This window comes from Lactuca virosa, chromosome 2 (assembly GCF_052849685.1).
Source record: "Lactuca virosa cultivar CGN04683 chromosome 2, Lactuca_virosa_CGN04683_v6, whole genome shotgun sequence".
Taxonomy (NCBI): Eukaryota; Viridiplantae; Streptophyta; class Magnoliopsida; order Asterales; family Asteraceae; genus Lactuca; species Lactuca virosa.
In genome coordinates, this window is record NC_136427.1 from 41,884,025 (window position 1) to 41,908,063 (window position 24,039).

Below are 24,039 nucleotides of genomic sequence, written 5' to 3' on the forward strand. Positions count from 1 at the left end.
TTATTTGCAAGTCCCTTTATGTATTTAAGTAATGGTTTAATGTATACGAAATTCACACCTCTATTCAGAAATAGACTCCAATCTACCAACTTCTTTTAATGCAGCAGTGTCATCCAATGCTCAACATCCATGGACGAGAAGAGACTTAATGGTCCTAACACGATTTTGGATGAAAGTTTATGTGGGTATAACACCAATGGCTCCTTCTCATTTCCTTGTAGGTGATGAATGGACCCACATAAGATGTTTGTTCAACCATGAGATGGGGCAAGGACAACACCGGGTAAAAGCAGATATTGCTAGTAAGTGGATGGATTTAAGGGAAAAAATCACATGCTTCAATCTGTGGTATCATTATGTTAAAAGTAGCAAATATTATTATGTAGATGATGAAGAACTTTTAGAAATTGTTAAAGAACATTACTTTTACGAGGGAGATGGAAGTGAGTTTGTGTTGGGTTTTTATTCATAAATTAGTTTAAAAAAATAGGATTTAGCAACAGAAGACTTTGATTTTGAATAACATAAAAAAATTTATAACCAACCATGGATCTTTTTGCAAAGACTGGAAAGAATACAAGCACCAAAGAAGAAGATGAAGAAGTAACAAACTTTGTAGTTCTTTCGGTCCTCTTGGGAGTCTTGTAAGTTGATGGAGAATCTAGAACCTTTCAGACACCAACATGAAGCCAACTTGATGTTGATGCTAGTCAAAAATATTAAGCTTTAAGGCCATATCCAAATATGACTTAAAGAGAGAAAAATGAAAGCAAATAATATTATATCACTTCTTTGCAAGAGAGAATATAAGGGTGCTACGGTTTTGGTAAGTAAAAAATGAATGATGAAACCCTTCATAAAGCTAAATCATTACTGAAGAGTTCTTAACACTTTAAGCACTCCATACTCTAAACCCTACATGTGCCCCATGCTTCTTAATCCATGATTACTTTCCCTTATTATATTCAAAAGACCATGTCTTGTTTCCTAGAAACTTGCTCATATTTTTTATACAAAAAGAGAATAGAAGTTTATAAAATTCTTATAACACTTTATAAGATATAATCTTTAACCTTTAGCTAAAAGATAAAAGAGTATTTCAAGTCCAAAATAATGAACATGATTTTATAAATCATACTATATGATATATTATGTTACTTGCTAATGAATATTAATATTTCCAAAAAATAAATACTTTCCAATTAATTATAAGAGTTTATTGAATATTTATTAAAATAAATTTCTAATAAACAATTAATTGTATCAAGTTGTTGCTAGTGTGACCCATTAGTATCATATGTTAATTAGGGGGTAGATGGGCTCGTCATAGGTTCTTTGATATGTTTCAATTTTGTACGCATCTATATCCTTATGCCCACAGTTTTCATTTTTCAAATGAGTTAGAACCATTATCACATGACCACAAAGCAAACCAGTTACATGGTAATGTTGGGTTTTATTTAAAAATTAGTTTCAAAAAAGATAAGATTTACCAACGGAAGACTTAGAAACATTGAATAACATAAAAACAAGTTTGAACCCACCAAGAATCATCTTGCAAGTTGTAGAAAGATTTAAACAATAACCAAAGAAGAAATGAAGAAATGACAACCTTTGTAGTTCTTTGGGTCCTATTCAGGGGCTTGGAAGTTGATGAAGAGTGATGAACTTTAGAGACACCAACAATGGCTCAACTTGATGTAGAATGCTAGTTCTTTTGTATGAAACTTTTAAGAATATGAAGCTTTATGTTCTTATATAATTAAGAACACGAAGAGAGCCTAAGGCAAGAGTGTGATCTTCAAATCTTCAACAAAAGTAGAGAGAAACACACACATAGAAGTTATGGTTTTGCATGGTAAAAGAAAGAGGAATGAAAGCCTCACTTCATTAAGCCAATCTTTGGACCATAAATCCTTAACACTTTAAGAACCTAAGCACCTAAAGCCTGTTTGTTCCCCATGCTTTAAGCCATGCCTTTCTTTCTAATAAACTAGTTAAGAGACCATGCCTTCCTTTTACTTCCCATAATTTCGAAATTAAGAAGATTAAAGAAGACAAAACCTTAATATTTTATAAACTAGGTTTATAAAATATAAACTTTAACTCTCTAGTAAAATTCAAAAGAGTTTCTCTAGTCCAAAATGTTGTGCATGATTTATTAATTCATACCATATAAATTATGTAATGTTACTTGCTAACGAAAATTAATATTTCCATGAAATAAATAATTTCCAATTAATTATAAGAGTTTATTGAATATTTATAAAAATAAATTTAATATGATTCTTACTATCATATGTTAATTAGCAATATCACTTTAATATGATTCTTGAGCATAAAAGATCCTTCAACCAATATCTGCAAGAACAAGTCTTTTGCCTCAAATCCACTATGCCACCCCTTTTGAAGTCTATGGACTTGATATGTTTCATTGTCAACACCGGATACCGACAATCCTGTTATCCCATCTTTATTTTTTTAACCATGGCATCAGCCCACTTCGTTAGTATTGGTGTACTTTTTCTGTAAAAACAAAGATATATCATTATATATGAGATTTATAGTGTAATTTGACATAATTTAAGTCATACTTGCAGCCATCCGATGTTGGTATAACCATTTCCGCATAAGCGCACAGAAGAACTCAAGAAGTGGTAATATAGCTAACTTCCTTACTTGTTTTGATAAAGCATTAAAGGACTCACACTATTTGAGGTCAAGTAATTGTACCTCATGGTAGGGCAATACGATCTAGTCAATTTTCCACGTGGAATTTGACTAAGGTACGCTGTTACATCCAGTCTAACTATACTAAACCTATCCCAAACCTCTTTAAAGTCACTAGTTTTGTAAGCTCTGACAAGCTTCCAAAACAATGTTCCTGTTTTTTTCCAATGGTGTGTACTATGGGTATGCAATAAACCACACAAACCGCATAAACTGCCCGAACCGCACCAAACCGCACCTCATAACGCGGTTTAGAACACTCGCGGTGCGGTTTGCGGTTTGTATTTTTGTTAAACCGCATTATGCGGTGCGGTTTGCGGTTTACGATTACAAAATTGCGGTTTAAACCGCACCGTATTGATAAAATCAATTAATGATTATATATATATATATATATATATATATATATATATATATATATATATATATATATATATATATATATATATATATATATATATATATATATATATATATATATTCGAAAATATTTTGACATGTCCTAAATTAGTGACATTATCTTAAGTTTTTAAAATGTAATCTTAATAAATCCAAAATTTAACGCAGTTACCATATTATTTTGTCTCAAATTCATTTTCAACTAAGATTCAGTGACCATTATTTTATGGTCACTATGTTTTCTTAACTAATGTATATTCTTAAAGTAGTTAATGATCACAATTATTTGACCACCAAATTTCTTAATGACCACTTAGTGAGCCGTTAGTGATGACAATGATAGTATTATCATTAAATTTAAAGTAAATAATTAGTCAAACCGCAAAACCGCATGTAAACCGCATAAACCGCCCACACCAAACCGCACCGCATAATGCGGTTTTGAACGTTCACGGTGCGGTTTGTGGTTTCTAAATAACTCAAAGCGCATATGCGGTGCGGTTTGCAGTTTTGGCTCTAAACCGCACCAAACCGCACCGCACACACCCCTAGTGTGTACTATGTTTCCTATTAGGAGAAAACCACACAAACCCAGTTGAGCATTTGGGAAAACTTTTTGAATACTTACAGAAGTTGACGCCGCCCTATCAGTTACCAATGTTATACCTTCCAAATCACCAATGCATTTGTGCAGTTTTTCAAGAAACCATGTCCAAGAATTGATATTCTCTCTTGGGAAAACTGCATACCCTACAGGCAATATCTGATTGTTACCATGCATGACTACTGCATGCAATATGGTTCCTTTATACTTTCCCTTCAGATGGACACCATCCATTATTACAATTTTTCTACAAAAACCCTCTGAAAGCACGTATCTGCAATAATTTTGTAAAAGTATGAATATATAAACAATATCTATTTTTTATAAACATTGTATACTTGCAAAATTGAAATTTAATTTATTTATTTACCGCGGAGCCAATAGCAAAAAACAATACTCGAATCGATCCTCCAATTTGTTTCTATGTACACCACAGTCTCATGATTATGTTTATTCAGGTTGTCAAAATATATAGGAAGTTTGGAGAAACTTTCTTGGGGGGTCCCCTTCATAAATTCCATAGCAAATTCTCTTACATGTCATGCTTGTGAATATGTAACATCCCAAATATCCTGCTAAATCATAAAGTTTGGAGAAACTTTATGACTTTGCATGGCTAGAGGGTGTCCAAAACCAAAACCCTAACTTATTACACAACCCCAAACTTCATTTCTCTTGCATGGGTGAAAGGAAAGAATCAAGATTGCATTTTTATGATTACAAGCACACAAAAGCATCTCAAAATGCTACTCATGAGGCATGGAGTAGCTCATACTCAACTAGACCAAGAATATGGGACAAAAAGGAGATAAAATGAAGGATTAACAAGATCTAAAAATTCATTCACGAAGTTCAAAACTTTATACCTCCTGGAGAGTTCTTAAGAGGTGCAAATCCTAGATCTACAATGCTTGAAGCTTTCCAAGCAACACTACCAACTTCTTCTTCGATCAAAAGCTAAAAACAAACTTTTATCTCACAAGGAATAAATATGGGGTTAGGGCTTCAAGGGAGTTGTTTGGAGAGATGAACGCTGAGAATGGAAAGGGTTTACGTAGGTTAAGGTGTTTAAATAGGGATCAAAAACCCAGATTTAGGGTTTACACTTCATCCGAGTACGCCCTATATACTCCTTATGTACACGCTAGATATTGAAAGGCACCCGCATCAATCTTTAATGACTTACGCCCAATGTGTACCCCAAGTACGCCCGACGTAAGGACCATTTTTGCAATAATTTAATACTTGAGTCAAGAATGGAAATATGTGATTTGGCTGGGTGTTATAATTCTCCCCCACATGAATCAGATTTTGTCCTCGAAATCCGTTGTTGTGAATAACTCTGGGTAGTTCTCCTGTATCTCTACCTTGGGATCCGACATCCATTAGGAATCCTTCCGATGATGCCACTGAACCTTAACCAATGGTACCGCCTTGTTGCACAAGGCCTTCATCTTCCTATCCAAAATCGCCACTGGTCTCTCAACATAGTTCATGCACTCATCAACCTAAATATCGTCCAACGGAATCACTGTTGACTCATCAACTACACACTTACGAAGCTGGGGAACATGAAAGGTGTTATGAATTTGGCTAAGTTGTTCGGGTAGATCCAGTCGATAGGCTACCCTGCCTACGTTGGCCACTACTTGAAACAATCCAATAAATCGGGGCCTCAACTTTCTCCTCTTCTGGAAGCGTATTACCTTTTAGGGTGATACCTTCAGTAAAACCATATCCCCGACCCAAAACTCTAACTCGGAATGTCGTCTGTTAGCATAACTCTTCTGCCGACACTGAGTCATCTGTAACCCCTGCCAGATCTGTTGGATAAGTTATGTCATCTGAAGGAGCACCGCGGTCTTCTTCATAACCTTGTGACCAACCACCCCCATAAAAACTGGTGTGCGGTACTTCATCCAGTAAAGAAGTTCGAAAGGCGACGCACCAATACTAGAATGATAGATGTTGTTGTACGAAAGCTCAGCCAGGGGAAGGTAAGAGTCCCAACTCCCACCGAAATATATGACACAAGCTCTCAACATATCCTCAATCGTATGGATGGTCCACTTGCTCTCACCATTAGTCTGCTAATGATAGGCAGTGCTGAAATGCAATCTCATACCTAGTTCCTCATGAAACCTTTTCCAAAACCGTGAAGTGAATCGAACATATCGATCAGATACAATAGAGACTGGAACACCATTTCGAGAGTCGATCTCGCGTACGTACACATCGGCCAATTTCTCGGCCAAGGAGCTCTCCCGAATAGCCAAAAAGTGGGCACTCTTGGTCAGACGATCCACAATGACCCAAATCACATCAAACCCTTTAGTCGTCTTGGGTAACTTGGTGATAAAAATCCATGGTGATATTTTTCCATATCCACATGGCAACCTGCAAAGGCTGTAGCTTGTCGTGCGGCCTCTGGTGCTCGTCCTTGATCATCCGACAGGTCAAGCAGCTCTCCATATACCGGGTCATCTCCCTCTTCATGTATGACCACCAATAACTAAGTCTCAAATCCCAATACGTTTTAGTGGCTCCAAAATTTATTAAAACTCTACAATTATGTGCCTTCTCCATCACGGTCTGCCTGACCCCATCAAAATTTGGAACCCAAACCCGACCACAGTGAGTCAACAATCCATGGTTATCGGTGTCAAACCTACTGATATGACCTCTGATTCTATACTTCTTCCAGTAATCACTCTTGATTGTCTCAGCCTAAGCCTCCCTGATCAACTCCAAAAGCGAAGAATTGATAGAAATCTTCATACATAAACTCCCAACAGAAGCATTAGCCGTCTTGCGGTTCAAAGCGTCAGCAACCACATTTGCTTTCCCAGGATGATATAGAATCTCACAATCATAATCATTGACCACGTGAAGCAATCTGCACTGTCTCATATTCAAATTAAGCTGATCCATTAGATATCTCAGACTCTTGTGTTCCTTGTAGATGGTACATCGGACCCCACATAGAGAATGTCGCCAAATCTTGAGGGCAAACACCACGGCCCCTAACTCGAGATCATGCATCGGGTACCGAACCTCATGTGGCTTCAACTGCGTAGAAGCAAATGCAATAACCCTCCTTCGATGCATGAGTATTTCCCCTAAACTAGTGATAGAAGCATCATAATATACAACAAAATCCTCCACGCCTTCTAGAAGGGTCAACAGTGGGGCCTCAAATAATTTCTGTCTCTTCGTCTCTGATATGTGCATAATTAACTACATATTTAATGCATATTTCTAATACTTTTAGCTATAATTATGTTTAATACTAAACAAAATGTACTTAATATGCTTAAATTATGTTTTGTAGCTGCGAAGACTTGCATGGGACAAAAAGGAAGCATATGAGGAGCTAGAAGCAGGAAACGGGAGTTAAAACGAAGAAAAAAAAAAGAAAGAAGATTACAGATGACGTCGTGGTGGGCCAACTGCGACTGGCGAATGGAAGAATCGCGAACATTAAGCTGGCATGGCAAACACGAGAAAAACTCGAATACCATGTCGTGGTGGCGGTCAACCACGACGTGGTAGCCAGACTTTCACAAATATAAAATCCCGAACATTAGGTTTAAATTGGGAATATACATTCGGTTCTCTGAGGTTAATTGAGATTACTAAACCCTCAGAAACCCATAGGAAGTCGAAATTTAAGAGAGCTCAAGGATTGAAGAAGAGTTAGAAGATATTCAACTCTGATCTAGTTGGTTTGAAATTAAACTTATGTCTAGCTTATTTTACTTAGATCAAGTGTGTTTTCTGCTACAATGAGAGTCTAATCACTTTTTACTTATTTTTGGTGAAGAATAGCTTGATACTTATATGTTGATTTCAATTATTAGATGATTATTATTGATTTACTTGTGTTTTATATATATAAACCCTAACATGTTTTAGTTCTAGTTTATGATGCTCATAAATTAGATTTTGTGTGTTAACTGACCATATTAAGTGTGTGAATCTATCTCCTAATTGTTTATGAACATAAAATAGTTGAGCTAGGATTAATCACATCTTAGTTAAAAGTAATTAAAGCTAGTTACTTTAACTGTGTTAGAGAGCATAATTAGTATTAATTTCTGCTAGGTTGGTTAACTTGACCATAGAAGAGTAACTAATACCATTCGTAGTCCAATTGTGCTATTATCAGTTTTAGTGTTTAACTTGACCATAGAAGTGTTCCTCCACTAGAATATCTAGATTCCACTTTCCACAAGAAGAAAGACAAGAAGGGAGAATCGAGCAATACTTTTAAATCCGACCAATTCGATCTTTTTGAAAGGACGCCAGATAAGAAGGGAATCGGATACGAACCAGAATCATCTACCGAATAAAGTTTAGACGAGGAAGATATAAAGATTGAGGTTGAAGAGATGATGGATATTACGAGAATGACGATGGGGGATTACAAGAAGAGAATATGTGAAGAACATAGACCAGGTTTAGTTCCACCTAATATACCAGCCGAGAGAAGTTTTGAGCTCAAAGGACACATTTTGTCATTGCTAAAGGACATACCTTTCGATAGGAAAGAGTATGAAGATGCTTTCAAGAACATTGATGAGGTCAAAGACATTTCCAACTATTTTCATGTTCCTAATGTGCCAAGAAAATCCGTGCTACTAAGGATGTTTTCGGTTACTTTTACTGGTGAAGCAAAAGTGTGGTTGAAATCTCATGCACCCGGATCCGTTACTACTTTGGACACCCTAAGTGATGCTTTTATTGAGCAATTTAGCCCACCTTCAAATATCTCAAAACTCAAAAAGAAGATAGCTAATTTTCAACAATAGGTTGGAAAGTCTTTATATGAAGCATGGGAGAGGTACAAAGGATTGCTTCAAATTTTCCCTCAACATGATTTGAATGTCCAAAAAGAAGTGTCTACTTTCTATGATGGGGTGAACGTCACAACTAGACAACTTCTTGACTCCCATGGGCCAATAAAGAAGAAGGAGCTAGCTGCTATCAAAGAGTTAATTGAAGAGTTTGCAAAGCACTCACGAGAGTACCATAATCCAATAGAAAACGTTAGTAGAGGGAAAGGGGATGGAGGAAACGAGAATTTGGCTCCAACCATAGCTAAAATTGACTCTATGGATAGGGGAATGACAAAGTTGGTTCAATCCATTCATGTCATAAAATTTGGTTGTGATAATTGTAGTGGTCCACATTTAACAAAGTATTGTGATTTAGATGAAAATGGGAATCGCAAGTTAGAAGTGTTTTATTCAAGTGGTGACAAGTATAATGAAGATTGGAGGAAGCCTATGAAAGAATGGTTGCTATATGAAGAGTACAAGAAACAGAAAGATGAGAAGTGTAGACAAAATGGTCGGGGTTTCTACCAAAAAGATCAACCACAAACCAAAAAGAAGATAGATTTCGAGTCGGTAGTTCGAAAATTTATGCAAGCATCTGAATAGAGACATGATACAACTGATGCTAATGTACGAAATCATCAAGCTTCCATCAAAAATATAAAGACACAACTTTGGAAACTTACTACACTTGTCAATGAAAGATTACCACCTCGAAATCAAGACAAAAAAGTACAACCTCATGTAATGGTGACTTACACCGAAGAAAAGGTTCATTCTGAGCGATTTGTGACTCATGAAGCAGCCACAATGCAGCCCAAGTCATGTTTGGAAGAAGAGGAGCCCGAAGCCAAAAGAATAAAAATTGAGTTGATTTATGATGACTCACCACGTCGTGCTGTCATGAAGAGACATTTTTTCTGAATAATTCATATCATTCTCCTTTACCATTCCCATCTCGTACAATCAAACATTCTCTGGAGCCCAAAAAAAGAAAATTTATGGAACAAGTGCTCACACTCTCAATCAATGCCTTATTCCTCAAATCAATGCCACAACATCCAAATTTCAAAAAAGATGTAATGAGTAATAGAAACGAGCTGGAAAAGGTCACAACAATAGTTCTTAATGAGTTGTGTTCAACAACAATTATCAAAGGATTACCAATCAATATGGTAGATCCAGGACAACTCACATTGCCTTGTGAATTTGGCAACTCCATTTCTATTAATGCTCTAGCCGATTTAGGGCAACCATTAACCTCATGTCGTGCTCTTTCTATCAAAATCTTGGATTACCAAGCTCAAAGATACAAGAATGACAATTCAAATGGCGGATCACTCAACTACATACCCACACGGTATAACTGAAGACTTACTAGTTAAATTTAGAAAATTTGTTTTTCCGGTCGACTTTGTGGTTCTCAACATGAAGGAAGATGAAGACCTTCCCATTACTTTGGGAAGACCATTTTTGAGTACCGCGTGATCATTAGTGGACATCCATGACTCAAAGCTCACACTTCAGGTGGATAATGATGCTATTACTTTTGAGATGAGTCATAAAGTGAATTATGAAGAGCCTAGAGATGAAGTTTCAAATATGGATACCATGGAAGAAGATTGTGATGAGCTAGTTTCAATTGAGAAAATGATGCAAGAAGAACTAAAGGTTTGGAAGGAGCCCCATGACATTTGAGGTGATTGCATTTACTACACCCAAGGTTCAAGTGGAAGAAGAAGTTGATGAATTAGCTAATGACTTGTATGAAGAAGTGGAAATATATGAAGAAGACATGGGTGGTGAAATAGAAGAGACAACTTTGGTCATGATGGAGGTAGAAAAGGAAGGTCCTAAGGAAGAAGTTGAACAGGTAAATAGGGTAAATACAAAAGGTAAAGGGGTAAAGCACAAGTATGAGGGAGATGCCTACAAAAAGAAGAAGAAGGAGAATTCAAATAAGGCTTACAAGAGAAGAGTCCAAGCTTACAAGCAGAAATGGAAGGCAAAAAGAGAGAAAAGGGAGACCCACTCGCAACTTCAACAATGTAGAGTGAGAAGGAGTCCGATTCACGACTCCTCAAAAAGAAGCGCTTCTCGAGAGGCAACCCGATTTTTAGAGTTTGCATTTTATTTGCTTTTTTTGGTTTAGTTTTTATTTTTAGTCTAACCAATTGATCATGTGTTCTCTCTAGTCTTCTAAATTTGTTTTGTAGTGTTCAAAATAAAAGGGCGTGAAGCGGTAAAGGATCTTAATGGATGAAGAAGCCGTGTAATTTTGAAGATCACTATCGAAGACCATGTTCCTAGATAAGTGTGGGGTTCCCACATGATGAAGAGAAGTGCATTTCAAAGGATGTTTATTGAAACAAGAAGATTGGGAACGGTCCTAGATAAATGTCGTCGGTGCGTTGGTGAACGCAAATGGCATCACGATGAACTCGTAATGACCATAATAAGTACAAAATGTTGTATTTTCCACGTCCTCCTATCTGACTCTCATCTGATGATACCCCAACCTCAAATCAATCTTGGAGAACCAATATGCACCCTGTAGCTGATCGAAGAGATCATCAATCCGTGGAACTGGGTAATAGTTCTTCACCGTCAACTTGTTCAGCTTTCAGTAATCAATGCATATCTGATGTGAACCATCTTTCTTCTTCACAAATTGGTGCTCCCCATGGAAAATTGCTCGGTTTTAAAACTGCTTGCCCAACACCTCCTGTAGTTGAGAGGACAACTCATGCATCTCAGGAGCTGCTAATTGGTACGACGCATTAGCATTTGGGGTCGCACCAGGAACCAAAATCAATCCTGAACTCAACCTGCGTCGTAGGAAGCACACCAGGTAAATCTTCCAGTAATACATTTGGAAACTCTCTGATTACAGGCACATTTGTAACCGAAACTCTCCCTTCGAGCCAAGTGTCAATAACGTAAGCGAGATAACCCGAACGTCCATGTTGAAGATACCGTCGAGCCCTGGCGGCTGAACAAAAAGCCAAACCAACCCTGGTACCCTCGTCATATATAATCATTTCTCCCCAACTTGGGGTTCGAACTACTACCCGCTGTCCCTCACAGTCAATCATGGCACCAAATCTGCTCGACCAATCCATCCCTACTATCATGCATACGTCCCCCATGGAAATGTGAATCAAATCGATCGGGTAAGACACCCTAAATATCTCTAAGATACAATATTGGAAAATGATCGAAGTAGTAACCCTATGCTCGTTGGCAATGGAAACTCGCAAAGGACACTCCAAAACTCTTAGTGCCATCTTTAAACTCCTACTGAAGGGCTGAGATACAAAGGACCGACTCGTACCCGAGTCAAAAAGCACAAGAGCATGCACGGAATTCACTAAGAAGGTACCTTGTTGTAATACAATAATAAGAATATAATAAAATATATTGACAGAATAATAAATGAGAACATACCCATAACAACGTAGGCGCCTCCCTAGCCTCCTGTTTGATTAGGTGTCTAAGCCCATAACTATAATTGGTATGTACTTGACTCGAGAGTAGCATGGTCCATTTTGGGTTGCATTCACCGAAGCAATTTGATAGGAAGGATATTTGAGAAAGAGGTTATTTGTGATTTATTATTATAAGTATAATATATTAATTGAGAAATCATATTATTTAATTAGTATTGATCAAGAATTAATTTGGAATTAATTTAGTGATCAAAAGAGACTAATTAAATTAACGGGGACTGATTATGTAAATCAGTGATACATATGGTTTGAGTTATTGATCCGTGATGGACTAAGTTTATGTGAGAGTCCATGAAGAGTTAGTCCATATGAGTTATTGGATCATAAGCTTAAGTGTAAGAATTAGGGTTTACATATGACTCTTGGAATTCTACACTATATATGTATTCCCTAAACCCTAAAATCGGCACTTCGGTATTCCATGAAGAGTATAGCCGATTTTTGGTGTGTCTACCCTCTCTCTCATTTGTCATCCTCTTGCTCTTGGTGTTTCGTGAACGATTTGAGGCATCACACTTGAGGTGCTAAGCTCTTGAAAGGCCAAAACTCTACAAGCTACAACAAAGTAGTAATTGTCTAACTTGTTTTATGTTTCAAATATCAAGTTGTATGTTCGGTATAGGTTTCATGCTTTGGATATTTTTGTTGCATGTCTAACTAGAGAAAACATAAATACAAAGCATTAGGGCTGTATGTGCACCATAGGAGTGTTATAGTACATAAAACCTATCAGTGGTATCAGATCCATGAGTTGTTTTCTGTTATATAGATGCATTGGTTATTTGTTCAAAGCTGGAAAAATTGAAAAACTGCTCTCTGGACAGTGGACTCGACGAGTCCTATGATCTGACTCGACGAGTCAAGCACAAATTAAGCCAACTCGACGAGTCCAGTATCTGACTCGACGAGTTGGATAGGCTAGTTGCAGTTTTTCGGGTTTTTTTTGGCCAGAATTGGATTATGATCATTACCATGAACTGTTTTATCTCATAAAATCTGTTTTTTTTATATGGTGTTGATTAACCTCATCCAATTAAAAGATATATTGTCAAATATTGAGATAATTACTAGTTTATATAATAAGCTAATTGTTTGTAATTCTTTGATTTGAAGTTATCTTGCTATAAGAGTTGCATTAGGTCAAATTGTTAAAAAGATAAAATTATGATTATTTTATTAGGTTAAAATTTGATCTAAATATTTTAAAGGAGTTACAAAACTTACCATCAAGTTTTGGAACTCAAAAAGTTTTTTTTAAAGGAGTTATAAAACTTGCCATCAAGTTTGGAATCAAAAGGTTTTCAAGAGTTACAAAACTTGCCCTCATGTTTTTGAAATTGAATAGTCTCATTTATGAAGCATGAATTCTAAAAAACCTAGTAATTTGAAAAGGTGCAACTCTTGGGTTCATAACTTAAAAAATTAATTAAATAGTTTTAATTTTGAATTTTGTATTTAGAACCTTGATGTTTCCTTTGAATAGTTCAAATTACACTCTTATGGACTTTATTAAATTGATTAAATGTTTAATTAAAAGAGAAAGTTAATAAATCCATAATCATATGGTTTAAAGTTAATTAAATAAAAAGTTTAATTTTTTAATAGATTAAACCACCTAGTATATTAAAAATGTAAAATACACCCTTATACTATATAAAATTAAAAAGTTTAATATATTATATATGTAGAGCTAGGTTCAAATGTGGATTGACATCTATTGTGTAGTCGTGTGGATAATCATATTCTGTGAGAATGACGAAGAAAATGAGTTGTTTGATAATATGAATACGTTCAATCTTACATAAATACTGTCATTAACACGTATTCTCACTAATTAAATCGTCTATAAGGTTATTATAGACTTTTTATTAGTATTTTCATTCTGTCAGAATGTTGTCAGAATGTTTATTGAGTCGTATTCTGTCAGAATGAAAATGAGTGAAAAACGATGTTTGAGAACAAAAATGAATAACAATTATTGAGAATGCATGAAAATGACGATGTTTTTGTAAGGTTTAACGTATTCGCATTACTAAACAACTTATTCTCTTAGTAATTCTCATAGAATAGCATTGTCCACACGTCCGCACAATAATTGTCTATCCACATTATAACCTAGCCCTATATATGTATAAGTAAAAGGTCAGTCTTATCGTTAGTAGGCCTCATTTATGAAGTTGGTCTATAAGGGGTATTTAAGGAAATTGCCAATAAAATGGCGATTGAATGGGTATCCACTCTTACCCACCACACTCTTGACTAGTGGAGGGTCGTTAGCCGAACGGGTTTGATAGGACACTTAAATCCTCATTAAAAGTATAATGAAATACAAAGTAACCAAACACTTTATAAATTCCCAATCCTAGTTTATTTAGAAAAATGTGAATTTGATGCTAATCCATGAAATTGCACATTGCACCTTATTGGTCCGTTAGTAGAGCGTGTGTAGTTAACCGACACACTAATGTGGACTAATGAAGGATGGAAATGGGTTTCTCGTAAATTATCATTGATCAATGGAGCGTATGTGGTTAACCGGCACTTTGATTAGGTGATTAATGACATCGAGAGTACCAAGCTAATTTGCATGGTTATTCACACCTTGTTTGTGATCCTCGGTATCCCAGTCACAAAATTGAAGGGCATAATTGAGATTAAACATGCCATTGAAAAGTTCAATGAATCTCAAAAGAATCTAGGAATTTCAATTTATTTAAAACCTAATATTCATTTTCATTTTTCATGGTGGAAATTGGTAAATCGTCATTTACCTACCTTCAAATATTTTGCAATTGGATTACGGCATCCCTCTTCCGAATTGCAGAATATTGTGTTGGGTCCTAGCCTTATTATTTCATTTGGGTGTTATATTATGGACTTAAATCAACTAAACTTGAATTTCTCCCTTGTAGATGTCTAGTTCTGACAACTATGGTCTTCTCGAATCTTATGGAAAAAGCTTTCCTCGTGAAGATGATGTTCCCAGAAATCAAACTTCACTTCCTCCACCTACTCCAATAATTATCCCTAACCTACATGTTCGTCGACTTGAAAAGCTCAAGATCACTCAAGCCTTATTAACAAGCAAACATGAAGATGGAAAGTCTGTATTTGCTCACGTCTTGGACATAACGCTGCATATTGACAGGCTGGGAATGTTTGGTGTCGTGTTCCCAAAGAAGTTGGCTGTTGACTTGGTTCTTCAATCACTTCCTAATTCATATAGTGAGTTCGTTAAAGATTACTATATGACTGACCACTGGTAAATTGTTGCTGAATCAAAAATGATTTGGCGCACTGGTAAAACAAATTTGATTGGAAGATCTACTTCCCAAACTTCCATGGACATTGACAATGGAAACATTGGAAGTCCAAAAAAGTCTTCTCCTCCCAATGGAAAGGGATCGGCCATGGTCGAACCATTAGACCGAATGGTGAAGAGAAAGGCTAAGTATGAGATTGTCCCGTGTGCCATTCCAAAAGAGTCTGTTTGTTACTACTGCCAAGAGAAGGGGAATTGGTTGCGAAGCTGCCTTATTTACCTGAAGGATTACAAGGACGGTAAAGTCAAAGTGTTTGACTCTGCTTCAGGTAAGTACAGTATCTAACTCTATTAAGTTCCTATTTGTAGATTCTGAATACATGATGTGATAAGATCGCATTTTGATGTTTTGTAGGATCGAAGAAAAGAAAGGAAGCATAAAGGAAAAGCATGCTGAGTTTGATCGCGAAGAGATGGATTTCGATCGCATGGTTCGATGATCGGATTTTTGAGCTTCTACTTAGGACAAGATTTTTTTACAATTTTACAAATAAAGAAATTTTTGATTTTATCTTGTTTCATATTTCCTTGCAATGACATTTATGAAAATTTGTGTTTATAGATTGTTAGCAATATTGGAAAGTGGATTTGATTCTTTCGTTTGTGGTAGTGTCAAAAAAACAAATTTACCAAATAAGGAAAGATTCTTATCACCCAAGTTTCAATTGGATAGAAACTTGGAATCATGAAGCTTGTATTGTATGATGAATGAGAACCTTCGCCTTTGGGAAATTAAGACTAATTCCTTGTTCACATGTATATGTGAGTCAAGTGAAGGACTAGGGAATCAGGTATACTTGGTTGTGCACTGGTCAGGTCCACCACAAAGAACGATAAGACTATTCGTCATGATTTACTAAAAGTTTAGTAAATATGGTTATGCTTACAAGATTAAGTGTAATTCTGAATCATTGAAAAACTTTCAATGTATGGCAGAACGAATAAGAAGAATCAAATTAGGCAGAAAGATAAAAGTTTCTCCAATCTGAAAGGAAAGGAGAGTACTTGAGTATCGTGTTTTATGATCATCTTAGTGATTATGGAACCATATCACAATTGATCCTCTAAGGACATCTTAGTGCATTTTTATGGCTAAGAAGAGGAATCGTGAATTGTTGAAATGGTTAAACCAAGTAGATGAGTCATACTTCATTCCAAAATCAAGTCTTAGAGTCATACTCCAAGATTATGACTTGAGTGATATAATCTTAAGAATGTTTATAACACATCATGAAGTGTGGAGTAGAAAAATGTTTTCTTACTCTTGCGCATTTCATATTGGTATTTTTGATGTTTTTAATAAAACAAAGACCAACTAAGACCAATTGTATGAAGTGTTTTTCCTTGAGCAGAATCAGCGCTAACTCTTGAATATTTGTTTTGTCGAGGAATGTTTCTTGATAAGAGAATCTTATATGTCAAGAAGTCAGTGGGAGTCTTAAAGATCTTGAAAATTTTCAGGAACTAATCAAGAATAAACCTATTGTGTATCACTAGCTCATGACTTGAGGTTTATAACCTATCGTGTTGACATATTCTTGTTTATGTGCCCATTCCAGTTAAAAGTTGACTATGCATGTGAGTTCTATGAGTTCTCAATTTTTTGCATAAGGCGAAGGACCTTAATCAGTGAAAGTTCATTGATTTGTATAGGTGAGCTGCTTAACATCTTGGAAGACATGGTAGGCCCTTCTGCTGCCAACTGGCAAGAAATTAAGATTGAACAAGTTCAGTCCATAGGAGTTTGAATTTGTCAGACTTTGTCTTATGATAATGGTTGGAAATGACAGATTTACATGGATAGGAACACATACACCATTAAATCTAAGTGGTAAGGTTTCTCTCTAATTTATGAAAATGATTGTGAGGAAACGCTTTCACTAAGTAGATTTTAAGGGGATAGCAGTTGTGTTGAGATTAAAACTTCTTTAAGATCGATGAGATTCTTAACAAGTAACACACTAACACAAAGTAAATAAGAACACAAGATGAATCAAACAGATGTCAAATGATTAATAATCCACAACCTCAGCAGAACTCTATTAAGAATTGCTACTGTAGAGGTGTGGTAGGGTTACAATAATGATAAGATAGAAAACTACAAAATACGGTGCATGCATGCACACTATAAATTAAACCCTAATTAGTGAAACACGGCTGGACAGGCCCAGTATCGTGAAAACAATGGACTAAACCAAAAGCCCAATGACGCAATCTTTCTAACCCAACAATATCCCCCGTTGCGTCAATTGAGGCGAGAGATTACTACTGCAGTGCCTGCGTGGTCTTCTTTACCGTTTTGAACAACTTCGGTATGATAGCAAGAATAGTGCGACGAAAGTTGATATACCACCGAAGCATGTCATTGAATATTTTCTTTGCAGCATCATCATTGGATTTACATCTGTTTATTATATCCAAAATATGTTCAAGAGCAACCATGGAAAACAGATGTTTGTCGGATAAGGCGAATAGGCACTTCACAGGAGTATCCAAACCATCAATTCCTTTAGTGAACATCACCGTCAAGTGTTCGATGTCAATCTTGCCCATACGCATCTGATTCACATCGCTAGCTTTGCCAATGGTTTTAACAATAGGCTTGTGTCTCGAAGCAGTGGCAACTTCTTGATCGAGCTTTGCTACTTCATGTATATACGACACCAACATTCGCTTGATATGACCAAGAATGGGTTCGTACTTCTGCTCATTAGTTAGCAAAAAGTTTGTCAACAGAATCCAATCATGAGGATTGAGATTCGGTAGGTCAGCAAGAGAAAACTCATGAACCGAATCTGCAAAACCGCGAGTGACCCGAAACCTCACATTGATGAAGTTCCCCGCGACAACTGGCTTCAATACCTTGACCGTGGTAATCTTCTGTGCACTCCAGGTCAGGTATTGAGGTTGCCAGAAAGCAATATAATAATCAATCAGTTCTCGATCAACCTTCGGGTCAGGTGAGGGAATAGAAGCGATTGGCTCAAAACAATGAAAAACGAACGCTCGCCTGGTAATCGGCATATCAAATTGAGAATCTTTCGAGTTCTCCAAGCCAAAAGAGATGACCGGCTCCAGCCAATGTGAACTTGGAGATTCAATAGCTTCTTTTATCAACTTGTCTAATATCCACAAAGGAAACAAAGTTTTTATGCGTTCTAGTGCGTCACGATCTTCTTTTTGCTTTCGTTCCCCCTCTTCTTCTTCTTCTCTTGCAATCCGAGCATTTTCCTCAAGCTCTCGGTCACGGAGTTTTCATTTTAATGCATCTTCTTCGGTTTCTTCTTCTTCTTCTTCGTCTTCTTCATTTTCACCAATAAATTTCTTTCCTTTGTCTTGCGCCGTTGAACCCGAAGCTTCATTATCCTTCAGTTCATTGGTGACATTCGGTTTAACAGGAGGTGGTTGAAGATTTTCACCAGTTGGAGTTTGGCTTGTGGGGGGTTGTTGTGGTGGAGCTTGACCTGCTTCTTCCCCTTGTTTTGGAGGGATACTCGCCTCTGAAACACCTTCGATCCTGCTCAGCATTATAAGTGCAGGACGCAGTTTCTCAGCCAAATGTCTCCTGATGGTGATAGTTAGGACTGAATCGTGTGCCTCTAGTAGATTGGACAGAAGAGCATGAACATCACCAACACAGCTTTTCACAGCTGCATGCTCGGACTTGAGATCATCAATCTCCTTCTATGCTTCAGTGAGCTTGACAGATTGAGTTTTGAGAAGAGTGGTTTGTCGAGCAAGCTCATCCATCACCTTATTTTCCATAGCTAAGTCAGCCTAGAGTTTGTCGAGACGAGAGTTGATAGATGTTTAGAGCGCTGTATGATCAGTTTGGATGCTTTTTCGAACGGTTTCAAATTTCGCTTCTTCAGCCTGTAGTGAAGAAGTAAGCTTCTCGACAGTGGCATTCTAGGTGTTTGCATTTTGTTATGACTCAGCTCGTAGAGACTCCAAAAAGACTTTAGCATCTGAAACTAGTTTTTCGACATTTTCGTTCGCTGTCTTGGTGGAATTATCAACTGACTTGGTTATTTTCTCAATAGAAGTTTCATGCTGCTGGACCAGGGTAGCCACTAGAGCTTGAATAGCAGCGTCAGAGTATGCTGATTTGGAGGATTGGGATGAAGAGGTGAGCAGAGTATCAAGCTTCTCATTCAAAGCCTTGAGATGCCTCTTGGTGACTGGGGCATCGTCATCATCATCACTCTGAATAGTGTAGGGACTGAAATGAAAAGTATCAAAATCCACATCCGTTCCACCTAGAATGGTGCTATTCATCGGAGTTTGTTGGAGATAGAGGTTTTGAGGTAATGGGGTTTTCGACACCTGAAGTTCGTGCCCCCGCATTAGATGCGTTGACAAGAGGTGTAGGTTCAGTAGTAGTAGTGGTGGTGGTTGCTTCGGTGAATAATAGTGGCGGTACTGATGAAGAAGTGGGAGTCTGAGAGGAGGTTGGAGGAGGGCATGGAGCAATAGAAATTGGAGCAGTAGTGTGATGAGGAGAAGGAGGTGCAGATGAAACATTGTTAGTAAATATTACCTCTGGTGAGACTTCATGGACCGAATCATCAGACTGATCTTGCTCCTGATCGAGTTCAGCTGCAACATCTTGATCAGATGGAACATATTCACTATCAATAGATGATGGAGCTTTCGCCTTGTGCACCATCTTCTTCAGCTTTCGCTTCTTAGCAGCCGAAGGTTCTGCAGTGGAACCCTTTCTCTTCTTAGGTGTGACAGGTTTAGAGGAGGGCCTCTCTTGAATTTCCTTCCTTGTATCCCCTTTCTTGCCTCATTTAGCTGGTTTATCAGCCACATCAAGTGATTGTTGCATCTCTGGGGTTAACTGTCTTGGCCCCGTAGCTGGAAGCTTTTTGTATTCATTAATGATATTGTTGGCCCTTGAGACACACTGGTACATGGATTCCAGAATTGAACCAACAAATGAAAATTTAGAGAAATCTGCCATGATGATCTTCGTGGTGTGAAAAGTAGCAACTGTAGACATTAGGGAATCTGCCATGACTCGAATTTGAAACTTCTCCATAGCCCGTTGAGTAATAATAGTCCAGAATCTCCCACATGAAATCTCATTGTGACAAGATGATGAATTCAAACTTTGAACCAATTGAATCTAGAGAATCGACCCATAATCAAGATTAATTCCATGATACAGACCATAGAGAATGGTCATGAAACCCTTGCTTGCACCATCAGATCGAACGACTCGTTCATAAAAACTCTTAGATAGAAGAGTAAACAACCCATTCCATTGAGGAGGAAGGCAGGAGTTCTTGACCTTTTGTAATTGTGCTGAGAATGTCATTATACCCCATGTTGTAGAACATCTCAAATATTTGAACAGTAGAAATCGAGTCAGGGTTCACCATTGAATCTACATAAGGTAGCCCTAAAAGAGAGCAAAACCTAACTTTCGAGACTGAACTCTTCTTATAAAAAATCTCAAACATAATCCTTTCCTCAGCCTTGACGTACTTTGATGAAGAGTAAACCTGAGAAAGGAGGGATATTGGAACAACATCGACCTTGGTAAGAGCATTCACCAGTGGTGAGTATTTCAGGCACTCGATGATCTATGGCATGTATGCATCATACTTGAAAGGCACCAAGTTGATGACCAGATTCTGGTTGGGCTTGATTGTGAGGTGAGAGGATTGTGCGATGTGTTCTTGAACTGAACAAGAGTCTGCCATTGTAGAAGCTTGGTGAGGAAGATGAACAGTAGAGTAAGAGAAATCTCCTGTAGAATGCTCGAGAGGTTTGTAAAGAGGAAAACAGAATGAAACAAATCCCTTTATACGATTTCCAGGAGTGAGAAATATATTTTAATGATGATTGCGTGACGTTCTGAAACGACGCCAAAAAAGGTGCGATGTGACAACTGTCTTTCCCAAAAAATGGCGTGTCAGGTGGCGTGGCGATAGGGTAACATTTCAAATTCACGCGCCTTTTTCAAAATCTTATCCATTCATCTCCTCTGCAGATTATCTAACCGTTTCAAATTCCTTTTCAAAAACGAATCTCCCTCTCGCTTTATATTCCAAATAAATAGACCGAGCCCCTGGCACTTCATTAAAAATAAGAACACCATTGTGTAGTAGAAGCAAAACAGTAAATCAGAAAATTGCCATTGGAACCACGAACCAGACGTTGGAAGATCATAAAGAACTTCATGCAAGAGTGTGCCAAAGAAAAAGAAATAAAGCAAGTTATTGATGTGGGATATTAGTGATGTCTTTAGAGACACAAAACTGTGGATACCGGGCACGAATCGCTTCCTTTAAAGTCAAGAGAGACTTAGAAGTGTCTGTGAGGATTCCCGTTGAAGTACGATCAAATGCTTGTTAACAAGCAATGAAAGGCATCTTTTCAATATTAGGCTATAAGGGTGGATTTCGCTTCAACTGAACTACGGAACTTGATATAAGACCGAAAGTTGAGTGAAGTACTTGTGTGGCTAGTGTAGCGAAAAACATCAAGTAGGTTTATTCATTTTTCAGTGACTTGGTGATTATTTTAGAAATCTCAAAACAAAATTAAAACTGAATCTTTTGGGTAGAAATATCCTTGTGTTAGAACATTTCATAAAGATCTCGTAAATAAAAGTAAAAGAGATTTCTTGGTACCGACCAGAAAAGTGGTTTCGTTAATTCATGGGTGAAAAACTAGAACGTCTGATTGTTCACCATCAATTCAGTAAAGGAATTGGATTTTGGATTTCACTCAGTACGTGGTGAAACGAAACTAAAATCATTAACACAGATGTTGTGTAACCATAAACATCAGTGGTAAATGCTGAGAGTCTCAAGGGTTACATTCATGAAGTGTAATGTCATGGAGAAAAGAACTAAGGTGGTTAAAGAACCGAAAGTAACTCTCCTATACGATAAGGACCAAGCAGATAACTCTTAACTCAATGTGAGAAGAGTAAGGTAGCTCGTGTCTTAAGTGATTTTTGCAGCCTGATTGGGAAGAAACGATTTGTATATATCGAATCAGTAAGGCTTCACTTAGAGTCTTAGAGGATTTAGACAACATGCATCAGCATGCTTCTAGGGACACTTAGCTAGTACAAAGATAAAGAGATTTATACCTGTCCCAGCTCCATCATGTGAATTCGTCCATGAACCTTTCAATAATATATTTTTGGTATTTTGATTTTTATTAAAAAGAACTTAAACATATTTTTGTATTATGAATTTTCTAAAGATAAAACAGAAGAGAAAATATTTTTGTATTTTTGAAAATATAATGTACAAAAAGTATACATGTTGTTTCAACCGCAGGTTCGCCTTTTCATGGATGGAGCGAAATATACCGAATGTTCGGTACAATTTGGTTACCGAAAAAGTCGGAACCGAAATTGACCGAGCGTTCGCTCTATTTCGCTTGTTATTTTTTAATGAGGCGAAAGCGAAAGTGATACTTATGGAAGCGAAGATGGTTTCAGTACAGATTCAGCTTCCATCATTCCTAAGCCTTGGAGTATTCTATTGAAGGTTGCTTCAGGTAAGGCTTTCGTGAATATGTCAGCCAATTGATCAGCGGATAGAACGAAGTGAAATTCAACATTTTCATCTTCTACGTGACCCTTGATGAAGTGATATCGTAGTGCAATGTGTTGCGTCTTGGAATGCTGCACTGGTTTGTGACAAGTACGGATTGCGCTTTCTGAGTCGCAATATAGGGGAATTTTCTTGATATTCAGGCCATAATCTCTTAGTTGGCTTTGTATCCAGACGACTTGTGAGGTACAAGATGCTGCGACTATATATTCATCTTCGGCAGTGGATAGGGATACACACGTTTGTTTCTTGGACTGCCAGCTGACGAGTTTACCATCAAGAAATTGACAACCTCCAGTTATGCTCTTTCGTTCTAGACCACATCCTCCATAATCGGCATCAGATAGTGCTTAAACAAAGAAGCCTGATTTAGCTGGATACCATATTCCGAGAGACGAGGTTCGCTTCAAATATCTGAGGATGTTCTTAACAGCCACCATGTGAGGTTCGCGTGGATTGGCTTGGAACCTGGCACAATAGCAAACATAAAACATGATATCTGGTCTACTAGCTGTAAGATACATTAGTGATCCTATCATTTGACGATAGAGGGTCATATCAGCAGCCGGTTTTTCCAGGGATGGTGTCAGCTTCGTTCCGAATGCCATTGGAACCTTTACTTTTGAATCTCCCATCATGCAAAAAATTTCCAGCAAAGTCTTTGTGTAAGCCTCCTGATTGATAAATATACCTTCTGGTCCCTGTCTTATGTTCAGGCCAATGAAAAAGTTAATTAGACCCATTGAGCTCATCTCAAATATTAATTTCCATCAATTTTCGGAATTTAGCTGTTAAGCTGTGATTCGTGGAACCGAAGATGATATCATCAATGTAAATTTGGACTATCATAAGGTAGTCACCCTCTTTCTTGCAAAAGAAGGTTGGGTCAACTGAACCTTGTTTGAATTTAGACATTTTTAGAAAGCGAGTTAAAGTTTCATACTAGGCTCTAGGAGCTTGCTTTAGACCGTAAACTGCCTTGTCCAGAATCTAGAAATGATCAGGATATTTCTCATTCACGAAACCTGCTAGTTGTTTAACATATACGGTT

General features: G+C 37.2%; 1 non-coding gene across 1 annotated transcript; it reads right to left on the minus strand.

The window, feature by feature from the left end:
- Positions 1–8,508: 8,508 nt before the first annotated feature.
- Positions 8,509–8,615, minus strand: LOC145161900 (small nucleolar RNA R71). The gene has a single exon (XR_013738758.1). It is a non-coding gene; the product is annotated as a small nucleolar RNA R71 (small nucleolar RNA).
- Between the last annotated feature and the right edge of the window lie 15,424 nt (positions 8,616–24,039).